Source organism: Barbus barbus (assembly GCF_936440315.1).
Source record: "Barbus barbus genome assembly, chromosome: 34".
In the NCBI taxonomy this organism is placed as follows: Eukaryota; Metazoa; Chordata; class Actinopteri; order Cypriniformes; family Cyprinidae; genus Barbus; species Barbus barbus.
Genome location: NC_136762.1, coordinates 8,325,088 through 8,335,570, shown reverse-complemented (window position 1 = coordinate 8,335,570; position 10,483 = coordinate 8,325,088).

Genomic DNA, 10,483 nt, shown 5'->3' with positions numbered 1-10,483 from the left:
TCACAATCTTTTATGTCTCCTCTGCTGGTACATGGTGATAAAGTCATGTAACAGTAAAGAGACTGTAATACTTCCTACATCCCCAGATTATTGTCATTACCTCAGTCTGATCCTACTCGTCAATTACAGCATGAGCTCTCTACATCTCTGTATAAACCCAGCATTACCTGGGCTCCATTCAAATGTACTTTCTAAAGCGCTTCCTCCAAGGGACTTTCCACACAGGATTTTATGTTCTCTTCCTGGCTTGATTTAAGAATACCCCTTCCTTGCTATTATGATAAACGTACTTTGCCACCAGACATTATAGCATTTCATCTTCTTTTAGTGTTTCCAGAACATCACTTGTGGTTGTGTGCCCAGACTTGACGTGTTGGATTATTGTTATTTAGGACATTTGTTCCCTGAGGGAGCAAATACACCTGGTCACTTCACGTGTTGAGATTGATCAGACTTGGCCACAAACACCACTCAAAAGTTTGGGGTGTTATTCATTTATTTATTTGAAATACAGAAATGAATTTATTCGCAAAGGATGCCTTAAAAGACAGTAAAGACATTTACAATGAAAGATTTCTATTTCAAATAAATGCCGTTCTTTCTATTCATAAAAGATTTTTGGATATTAAGCAGCACAATTGTTTTCAACATTGATAACAATAAATGTTTCTTGAGATTTACATAAAATACTGGAGTGATGGCTGCTGAAAAATCAGCTTTGTTATCACAAGAATAAATTACATTTTCAACATGAAGAAAAAAAAAAAAGTATTAGAAATTATAATATTACACAATGCTACTTTTTACTGTATTTTTGGTCAAATAATTGCATTTATGAACATATATAAATCTCATCTCTTTGATTGAATTAAAAAGATCATTATTCATTTTAAATACATATTTAAAGACTTTAACACTGGGTGTTTATGTTACTGAAAAATGCACAAAGAGACCATCTGAGGCTATTTAACATTACTTTGTTCTAATGTTAAATAACGAAACTAATTTACATATTCATGTTTGACAGTTTTAAACTATTTTAAAACAGGCAGCAGCATGTTTTCTATGAGTTCTTAAAATATTAAAGTATGCAAACAGACAAAACAAAGCAACTCAGGTACTGTAACTCTCAAAGCAATGCCTTTCATACATTTGTGAATTATTGAGTTTCCTCAAACAAAAAAGATTAAGAAGAGGTTTACAGACAATTTTCAACTATGAAATCACCTGTATCAGATCATCTATCTGGCACAAATTGTCCTTTGCATCATTCAAGACTAGGTGGTGGAATCAAATACGTTGAAGAAATAAAAGCAGAATTTGTCTTACATTTGAAATCATTAGCCTATAAATTAAGATTAAAATAGTTTAAAGTGGCTTAACAGGACAAATGAATAACTTTGACATTATCATATGGATGAAGAAAACATGCAGCACTCTGTGATGCTGCTGACTGTGGAATTCAACTTTCATAGCTGCCAAGCATCGCAGTTGTCATTCGGTCTTTCCACTGCAACAATCGCTGAGCATTTCGGGTCTATTTTTTGCCTGAAATGCAATCAGATGTGACAATGCAGCCCTCATTAGTTCTATTTTAGTTTACTACTGCACTGGCTGTGGCCTGTGTTTGATTGGACATGCTCTCATGCTGGACGAGGGAAGCTTGTTGTTAAAACATGTCGACACAATTTTCAACGGATGTGCTCAGGTCAGCAAACAGAGGTCAAAACAGAATATGTCAGAGGTGCAGATGTCTGGGCTTGTCTTTCAGTCTAAGGAAATGGTTGAGAAAATGATTGGGAGTGAAAACATCAAAGAAAGTATCCTCTATAATTATGAAGATGTTATAACGCTGAAAACGTTATAACGTATATAATTATGCTGAAAACGTTCTACAACAAAACGCTATCAAGATCTATTGTTCATATGCATTTGCATAAAATGCTTTTAAAATTGCTTAAATGAGATGTTCTGTGAATTCCTATAAAGACACTTCATTTTCTAGGCTTAGCTGGATATAAATCATCCTATTCTTGTCTACATCTACATCTCATCTAAACTAGCATTACATCTATTTACAAAAGATATACTACTGTTGCAAACCTTTGGTTTGGTAAGATTTTTAATATTTTTGAAAGAAGTCTCTTATCCTCAGCAAGGCTGCATTTGTCTAATAAAGTGTGTATGTGTGTGTGTATGTGTGTTTTAAATCACAATAATATTTTACAATATTACGGTCTTTACTGTCACTTTTGATCAATTTAATTGCATCCTTGCCAAGTAAAAGGTATATATACATATTTTAAAATAAAATAAAAGTCTTATTGACTCCAAACTTTTTAATGGGACTGTATAACACACATTTCACACCTAAATTGATTTTCTTTAAATGTCTCTAATAACAGTTGTTTTAATTAAAGTGGTTTCCTTACATTACACCCAATGTGATTTATCTACATGATTTCAAGGTTTTAAATGTTCAAATGCGGCCTAAAACCATATTTGTATGAGATGAGTGCTATAAGTGATACTGAAAAAGTAATGAGCAGAAAGATAAATTCATTTTATAGTTGTGCCGGAGGAGGCCCTTAAAAATAAATTAGTCATAGATAATTAACATCAGAAGTTACTTGGTTATAAAACAAGCTCACTCAGGACAAACCCCTCACACCCTAAACTTTTAAACAGTTGTTAATAAGTCTCAAAGCCTCCAGCTGTTCGGTGGTCAGTAAGGCACATTAAGGGTCACCTGTTCTAATCCTGCATTGGGCCAAATCTACATCCACACCCAGCACGATACAATTTCTGCCTGATGGACTCTCAACCCTGCTGGCGCATGCTGTATATCCACCCTATACTGCAGTACACTGGAAAGAAAATGCTTTAACAAAAATGTGTTTCATATTGAAAGCCTACAAGGTCTTTAACACATAAATATTCCATTTCAAATGGTTTATTTCACATTGTATAAGTGTAGATGTTTTGGTTTCTTATGGCTGCTTGTAAAAAAAAATTTTTTTGGGGGGGGGGGGGGGGGGGGATTACATTTTGCAAATGCCATCATCCCTTTCATCTACCAACACACAGTCACTTAACGACTTTGTTTAAAGAGTAACCAAGGTCTGCAAGTGCTTTTTTCTGATGTAAGTGTATCATCCTACACACACAGGTGCAAAAAAGTGTTGGCCCCCTTCCTGATTTTTTTGCTTGTCACACTTTAAGGTTTCAGATCAAACAAATTTAAATATTAATAAAAAAATAACACAAGTAAACACAACATGAAGTTTTCTTATCATGAAGGGAAAACAAAATCCAAACCCACATGGCCCTGTGTGAAAGTTTTTGGCAGACAGCTGAATTCATAGTTCCATTTATCACAGCAAGTCTTCCAGGTCCTGAAGCAGCAAACCAGCCCCAGACCATCACACTACCACCACCATATTTTACTGTTGGTATGATGTTCTTTTTCTGAAATGCTGTGTTACTTTTACACCAGATGTAATGGGACACACACACCTTCCAAAAAGTTAAACTTTTGTCTCATTAGTCCACAGAGTATTTTCCCAAAAGTCTTGGCGATCATCAAGATGTTTTCTGGCAAAACTGAGACGAGCCTTTGTTATTTTTGCTCAGCAGCGGTTTTCGTCATGGAACTCTGCCATGCAGGCATTTTTGCCCAGTCTCTTTCTTATGGTGGAGTCATGAACACTGACCTTAACTGAGGCAAGTGAGGCCTGCAGTTCTTTAGATGTTGCTGTTGGGTCTTTTGTGACCTCTTGGATGAGTAGTCGCTGCGCTCTTGGGGTAACTTTGCTCAGCCGGTCACTCCTGGGAAGATTCACCACTTTCGCCATTTGTGGATAATGGCTCTCACTGTGGTTCGCTGGAGTCCCAAAGCTTTAGAAATGGCTTTATAACCTTTTCCAGACTGATAAATCTTAATTACTTTCGTCCTCACTTGTTCCTGAATTACTTTGGATCTCAATATGACGTGTAGCTTTTGAGGATCTTTTGGTCTACTTCACTTTGTCAGGCAGGTTCTATTTAAGTGATTTCTTGATTGCGAACAGGTGTGGCAGTAATCAGGCCTGGGTGTGGCTAGAGAAACTGAACTCAGGTGTGATAAACCACAGTTTTGTTTTAACAGAGAGGGGTGGGGGGGCAACACTTTTTCACACCACTATATATATATATATGACATTCATACGATTTTTCAAATGTCAATACTGCACAAAGAACAATTTCAGGATTTCAGAGAGCTGTCAAACTGCCTTTTAAAGGTTAACATCAATGGTGGCTAATGTTGCTTTTGGGGTTGACAAAAATATTTTCACTGTTCCCTGTGTGGCATTAATTAGGTGCAACATTAATCTTTCATTGAGCTGCTCAAAAGTTCCAAAAGTTAAGCTTTTTCCACTAGACTTAGCAGCAGGTATGACACTATACAGTCCAAAATATCTGCCATGAGGAATTTAGTTTTTTTTTTATTATTAATGTTGAGTGGATGAACCGGTATTTTACAGGTTAGGCCTATTACTTGTATACCTTATAAGGTCCTGAACTATTCAGAATTTTAATTCCTATTTAACTAAACACGTTAGACCCTCTCAACTGACTTTCAATGTTCAGAACCAACATAATTCTAATTTAAAATAGATTTTAACCAGGGCTAATCATGTCAGATTACATTGAGTCTACTTTAAGTCTGGTTTGTTAACATATCATCGTTCATTTCAAGGTACAGTAGCCTGACAAATGTCAGTCCTGTTTTATCACCACTATGGCTCTTGAGAAAGTCACCTAAAACAATGTCATTCTGCTACTACTAAAGCTGGGCTCTCCAACCCTGCTCCTGGAGAGCTACCGTCCTGCAGATTTTAGTTCCAACCCTGCTCCAGCACACCTGTCTGAAATTAACAAGTAGCATTGAAGACCTAGCTGGTTCAGGTGTGTTTGATTGGGGTTGGATCTTAAATCTGTAGGACCGTATAGCTCTCCAGAAGCAAGGTTGGAGACCCCTTTACTAAAGCCTGGAAAATAGTAAAAATACTATCAAAGTTGCTTTACTTTTTATGCTATAAGTTTTTAAGAAAAAAGACATGGGTAATGCAAATAACCTTAAAGTAGATATATGCAATCATACATTTTCCCTCTCAGGTGTGAATGTGCAGTTAAATAGTAAGTAGCTCTGAACTGCCCCCTTGTGCACACTTTACAGACATGCAACCATATCAATGTCATTATTTATAGCAACCTAAGATTGCATGCCCAAATGCATACATCTGTTTTAAAAACATGCAACAAATGCAAACTTATAAGCCCATAAAGCACACATATCAGATTCACCCAGAACTGCTCTTTTATTTATTTTATTCATTTAGTAGAACAATTGATGTCAATAGATGGCGCTGTAATAAAAACTTTCACATTCCCCACTGCATTACTGTATTACAAGAAATTATATTAGTAGCTGTACTTTTCAAAGACACATTTAAAACAGGACCTCAGATTGTTGTGAATATTACACACACACACACACACACGTTTGTTTCTGTGAATTGTGGGGACTTTCCATAGACTTCGATTACTTTTATACTGGCCAAATTATATATTTTTTCAGGTTTTACTATCTTTGGGGGGACATTTTGTCCCCACAATGTAGCTTAAACAAGTACACACACACACACACACACACTTTTTTTACAGGCCTCAGTTGTAGCCTCATTTGACTTAAGATCATTGTAATCCAATCTCTTCAGTTTCCATCTGCTGGTTTTAAGCTGCTGTTCTGGAGAACAATGGCAATGAAAGCGTTAAATGTCCAATTTCTAAAATTAAAATTAATTTAACTGTGACTCTGTATATACAAGCACTCAGGCAAACTAAACCATTTGACCACAAGCGAACTGCCCAAACAGCAGCTTAATAAGCAACAGATGAATCAGATTGTCGTACATCATGACATTCCCATCCTGTCCATTACATATCCAGAGATTAATGAAGTACTTATGTTATCATATAGTTTTACACCAAAGTACCATATTTAGTTACCATAGTTATTGCTAATGTGAAATCACAACTAAGGACTAACTCTCTATAATTTATACTGTATTATTTTCAAAATTGTTGAAAAAGTATAGTGAACTTTGCTAGTGCAGGTTATGAATTTGGCACCACATTGATTTGAATATGTTTTATTTTGATAAAAATAAGTTTTTCATGTGTAGAAAGTCTGTCATTAGAAAATGCCTTATAGTGCAAAACATTACCAATAATACTTGATGCTTCCAATATTATACCATAGTGGCATTTACGTCAACAGAATTCAAACAACATTCACTACCTCACTTCACATGAAACCAAATGTTTACTTGGTTTGAAAGGTCACTGGCCTTAGTTATGCATGGCCATCCTTCAAACCGCACCCTATTTTGTCATGCAACCTTAAGGAGCAAGCTCTGTTTTAAACATATGTAATGAAATCACTGAATGAATGTTGATCTGATCTGTGAGGGAACAGCAGAGTTAAAATGCAAGCAAAACAGCCCTCATTGAAACTGATTTGGTTAACTGCTTAACATTTTTATTGGCTCTTCGTAGACTGCGGTCATGTGGGAGCAATAGCCATGCTGCTCATTAAAACTTATAGGAGACCTTGTGAATGCTTTGTTATTTCCAACAAAATATGTATCTTATAGACAAGAGACGTACCTACAAATTATACAGAGACAGTGACCGGGGCACAGGTTTTGATTTATAAAATGATGGTGGTGGTTTGTTTTACTGTCTCTCTTGTGTAAAGCAACCAGGCAGTGTAAGCAGGACGAAAGGTACAATGTTAAAGCAGTTACATGTCAGTGTTTCCTTGTAAAGAGAGCTCTCTGTCTAACAACATTGGCTTTACAAGGATGAAACTATTTCATATTATGCATACAAGAGAGTGACCGTACAAAGATACTGAATTCGTGGAATAAGGGGTAATTAGCTATGCAATCTCACTTATCAAATAAAGAAATGTCAACATATAAGTCTTGAAACATCTTAAAACCTCCACTAAAAAAATAGTCCATTAAACATATAAAACAATTGGCCCATGACAAACACTGCACACTGCGCTACAGTAATATAAATTCTGAAGTCCACTAATTGACTAGACACTAGATGATGACAGTGGCAACAGCTAAAACTTTCTATTCTACAAAATGTGTTTTAAATGTGATTTATGTAGATAAGCAGACTGAAATACACCTTTGCTATGTGCGATGGGGAACACTGGGCAACATCTGACAGATGGATGGAGTGACTGGAAAATCAGGATGATTTATTCATGTAACTCAGTTTTTAAATGAATTTCCTAAAACATGTTTGTCACCGTTTTCCAGCATGCTTAAGTTGCTCCATCCGTAAACATGATTGAAAGTAGGTTATATTACATAACTGAACCTTCATAATAGCAATGAATCTCCTTTCTTGTTCCTGAGATACTTTCATCTGCTTGAATGATTGAATCATTAAACAACCTGCAGCAGGAAATTCCTTTCAGACGATGCTACCCAGAGACTGCTAAAATAAACTAGCAGATGATTAAAAAACAGTTGCTGCTGTATTTTGCTTTATGAATTTAACAGTTTGGCTTTTTTTCAAAATTAAAAGGTGGAAATTCTTTGGACTTGTTCTGTTGTTTAAAGTAAGTGGATGCATATACACTCTGCTGTCTTTTAAAACTTTAAAGCTGCGTGTTATTTCACGTCAAATACAATATCTGCTCTTCTCAGTAATGAAACAGTCATTGGTGACTATAGCTGCAGTAACACCATTGCACATATCAAACAGGAAGTGACACGGCTGTGTTAGTACTCAGAGTTCACACATTGGGGATCAGAGGCTGTGTGGAGAAGTTGACATGTCTCACTTCGTGGTTAGAGGGATCTGCTCCGTGAGGAGCCATCAGTGACTGATGAAACTGTGGGACACACAAACTCCTACACTAACTGTCTGGGGAACAGAACAGAATATAGAATAATATTCCATGAGGAGAAAAAAAAAAGTCCAAGTAGCCGCTTTACTCAACCTGGCTTTTAATGGCAATCTATGGTTTAGAACATATGCTGTGCTTTTTATAGCTCTATCAGCGCAAGTGTCAGAAGCCAGGACCAAATCTTTAGCAAATGTGTTTCATAAACCACAAAAATAAAAAAAATAAAAAATAAGCATCTACACAAATATCTGAGATTGTAGGAGTTTAACTGACATTCTTTCCAAAAAAAAAAAAAACCCCTCATATTATGTCTGAAAATCAAATACTTTAATTATTTGTGCCATTTTGTGCATTTTCTATAGCTAAATTTATAAAAAAACAACATATTAATCTAATTATTGCATCAAATGAATTAACTGCATATATCAGTATTTGCTGAGAAAAGCCTCCTAATGAAAATTTAAAGATTTTATTTTGACAAACTTCACATGCAACATCATTTTAAATAGCTAAAGATCTCCACTACACTATAAAAAGTGAAAAGAAAGAAATATTAAAGATAAAATATTTTGTATTGCCTTTTAAAAAAACAAAAAATCAAATGGTAAATGGTACTTACAAGCTATCATTATAACAAATATCATCATAATAATTTTACCTTATAGATTTGGACTTTTTTTTAATAAAAATATTTATTTTGGGTGTTTTTGCAAAGTGGGAGAGGGAGGGGGGATCGGGAAAGGTCCTCGAGCTGGGATTCAAACTAGAGACGCCCATGTTGGCGCAGACAGATTTGGACTTCTACCAACATTTTAGGCATGCAAAATCCATGCAAATGCTTTATCTGTTCCAGCCAATATAATGGCAACAAAGCCCATAAGCAATCTGTCTTTTCGTGTGATGGTCAGTCATTCACAAAACCATCATTTATCACACACGCACATTGCTGATCTGAGAACTGATTTCATCAAACAATATGAACCAGGCGGGATATTCAGTGACAGCTGAATATTTCTCAGTCTGCTTTGGAAAATAATAATCCGCAGTGGTTGTCACAATCAATTACCATAAAGAGAACTAAACGATCATTCATTCATTCATTCAGGTCTGAAGGAAATATCTACTTACTAACACTATAAAAATGCAAATCAGCACGTCTGTTTTGTTGAGGTGAACCACCCACTCCGTCTGTGGGAACGAGAAAGGATGAGAGATGTGCTTCAGAAGTAGCTCTCTCCAATGAGAACAGGTGAACCCACGCCTAGCATATAAAGACAAATTTATCTCTGTCCAGAAAAAGTGCTGGCCACACTGACTGTGGCTAGACAGGTGTTTGAGTCTCTCTCTAAATGTCAATACTTTAGCTTTTAGTAACAGCACTTCAGTTAGTCTGACAGATTAATTAGCTATCAAGTATTATACAGAGAGTCCTAAAGGCAAGTTTAAACCAGAATAAACTGCCATGTTTGTTCAGGCTGGTTTAATGCTTGTCTAGATTAACTAGGCTAAACAAAGACGTCATGGTTAAACTAGTTAAGACAGGGACAACGGTATTCAAAGCACATGGTGCTTACCAAGGGAAATCTCAAAATAATATTATTAAAATTAATGAATTAAAAATAACTATACTAAAAATAATCTATAAGTAATGTCAAAATATGAACATTTAGGATTATGGTTCCTGCAGAATAATTTAATATACACCTACATTCTGAAGGTGCAAAAGAAACTCTAATAATTTTCAAATATCAAAGCCTGGCATTTTTTCACACATCACATGGGATGCACTATAAAAAGACAAAAAAAACAACAAAAAAAACATTCCTAATTTGCTTTGTTGAGAACAAGAACACTTCAAAACAAAGCAATAAAATCCACAAAGGAACGTAAATGAGTGTGATTCACTAGCTTTGCTTTTTCCGTCCCCAGATCTGTCACCATCATCATCACAAATTCTGTTTAATTCTATTCAGACTGTGCTTACTGTCATTTTGCTGCTTTGAGGTTTGTGTGTGTGTGTTTGCATTTGTTGGTATGAAAGAAAGAGACAGATCACCCTTTTCTCTTGTCTGGGTTTCATCAGCAATGAGAAAAGCTGCTCACTTCCCTTTATAGAGGAATATGCAAATCAGAGAATGAAAAACTGCAATTAATCCACCTTTTAGACACTGGCATGGCAACAGCTGCAATCAATGTGATGAGGCAGCATGGTTTTTACAGAGGTGTATTTTGTGTTTCCTAGGACCTAGATCAATGGCTTGATCATGAACTAGCTGATGTGATCATTTTCTCTTTCAGTCTTTCCAGCCTCTAATCCACACACACAATTTTTTTTTAATTTTGTAGTTTTTTTGATAAGTTACTAGTTTCAGAATGTTTAGAGAACATTCAAAAGTAACGTTCCCAAAATGTTTGCAAAAAGCTACAATTGATTGTGTCCTAAAATGTTCGTATAACCTAGAAAAATGAGTAATAAGTGTTCTTAGAACATATTTTTATAGGCCA